Here is a 2,505-nt window from a genome sequence, read left to right on the forward strand (position 1 = left end):
ATGGTAAACCCTGTGGAGTTCTTGTTTTTCATTTAGTAGCATCAGAATTTTCTCATCAATTTCCTCAAATCAATCCTGATGTTTGCAATTATTCTGGCCCAGATGAGTAAATGCAGAGCTGAACACCAACCAGCTCTGCTTCTGCTTCACTGTTGCCAACTGTGTGTGTTGGCTCAGCTTTCCTTCCAAGTCAGCAGCAAACTGATCTGTAGTCTAATCTGATAGTCATCTTGCCTTGGGACATCTGCTTTTGTTGAATTCAAATGTTTAGCTTCAAGAGGATAAGTCTATGATCAGTCCAGCACTCTGCATCATACATTGCCTTCTTCACTCTCACATTCTGTCTTCCTGTCTCTTCTTTTTTACAATGATTCTATTAAATGCTAATGTTTGCTTCAAGGGAGCATCCATTAGGTTTTATAGTATTTTGGTAAATGGAAGATAGTGTTGGAGTTGAGAAGGTCATGAGACACACCAGTCTTCATTAGTAAGTAACCCTTGCAATTGCTGTTTCCATCTCCATTTCTCCCAAGAACTTTCTTGCATGTCTGATATTCTGGTGTTAAAGTCACCCAGAATTGCAAGCTTGACTTCTTTTGGCACACTGTCAATGAGGGTCTCCAGGTCTTCATACATTTTTTAAAATTCATCAGGGTTGGTCATGGTGGGAACATCCCCACTGCTGATGGTGACATGGCACTTCCCTGCAAGTGGCAATCGCGTTGTCACGAGCCTTCATTCCCTACTTTTGGGAGGCACACAAATTTGTTGACTATTTCAGATTTAATTGCAAAACTTCTACCAACTTCACGACACCTCATTACAGCAAACGTTCCAGAAAAAGTGTGTCTAGCTCTGACTTTGGTAAGCCAGTCTTCATTTGCCAGCTCACGGCTGCTCTTTGGATGTGGTATGAGCTGAGTTCTCTCCAATAAGAACAATTCATCTTTCAGATCTACTGGATTTCATGTTGTCCACAAGTGCACACACATTGCATGTGCCAATGGTGAGTGAAATCCTTTTCACAAAAGTTGTTATGCTTTTTTGACTGTTTTGACCACAAGGTAGGATCCTTCCCTGCCGTGGTAAGCAGACCAGGGTAAAATGAAGCAGAGAGCTTCAAGCAGACAATTAAAAAAATAAACACCTTACTTGCTGTCTTAGGAATCACTACTGTGTATTAGTTCTAAGGTAGAAGAGCAGTAGGAGCTAGGCAATGAAGGTTAAGTGATTTGCCCAGGGTCATGCAGCTAGGAAGTGTCTGTGGTCAAATTTGAACCCAGGACCTCCCATCTCTAGACCTGGTTATCCATCTACTGGGCCCCCAAGCAGATAGTTTTTAAAGCCCTTTTCCTGGCCCCATCCTCACACTAAGAGGGGAGCAGTGTGGTCCTTATAAAAGGCTACGCAGACATCCAGGGGCTGCCAAGCCCTCTGTTGCTTCCAGTGAGAAAATGACCCAACTTGTGACTACAGCTCTCAGTGTATCTGCACCTCACTCAGTATATGCTGCTTCCTCACTGGCCTCACGGGACTTCTGAGGTAGGAATAAAATGGTAAAATAATGGGAGAGTAAAATGGTAAAATGGTACGAGTGGTATCTCTGGACTCGGACATCAATTTGATTTAAGGGAGGCCACGCTGTAAAAAGTTATTGGCCTCACTCTCTCTTTGAGAGTCACTGAAGTAGTGGGCAGATAAGTCAAGAGGGCTGGGGATGGCTTGGGATGCAGCCGGCATCCTGGACTTTTCTGATGTCTAACCAAGCTCTAAGTGCTCTGCAGCACCTGCTTGCACTGCCTTCATGGCCATTGGAACACACTGTTGTCATCTGCCCATTCCCTCAGGGGGAGGCTTCACATGCTTGGGATAGACACTCCCCAAACTCACCAAGGAGTTTCAGGCCTCTCAGGTTTCTTTAACCTGATTTTGTTCACCTGCCAGGAGGGTTTGACTGGGATGCGGCCGCTGTGCATGCTCTTCGTGGGGCCAAGGTGAGAGTTGGGTGGCAGGTGGACACCAAAGGAGGGAAGCAACCCTGAAAAAAGGGCTGAGCAAGCCCTCACAGCGGAGGGACCAGGCTTCCCTGAACACCCCCTGGACTCTGATTCTGATGGTAGAAATGGCAAAAATGAGCAACTGTGAAAAATGAAGATGACAAACCTGAGAGATTAAAAGTGCAAAATTGTGTCTCCTCTACTTTTTTGTTTGATGAATTAAAAATAAAGATTTATTGGTGGTCTATTTTTTTTTTGAAAAATGACTATCACTAATTACTGGTCTACCCACACCCCTCAAAGCCCTCTGTTGTAATTAATATGTAGGACAACAAAACAAGCATACGTTGGCCAAGTCCAAGAATATATATCTCAAATTAAACCTTGAGTTCATCACTTTCCTGTCCAAAGGCGGGGAGTTTGTTTCATCACTCAGATTGCTGCTTTGATCAGAGTTCTGAGGTGGAACTAAGAGGACCTCTGTCCAAAGACGATTAGATCTAGAACT

The sequence above is a fragment of the Monodelphis domestica genome, chromosome 8 (genome assembly GCF_027887165.1).
Source record: "Monodelphis domestica isolate mMonDom1 chromosome 8, mMonDom1.pri, whole genome shotgun sequence".
Lineage (NCBI taxonomy): Eukaryota > Metazoa > Chordata > Mammalia > Didelphimorphia > Didelphidae > Monodelphis > Monodelphis domestica.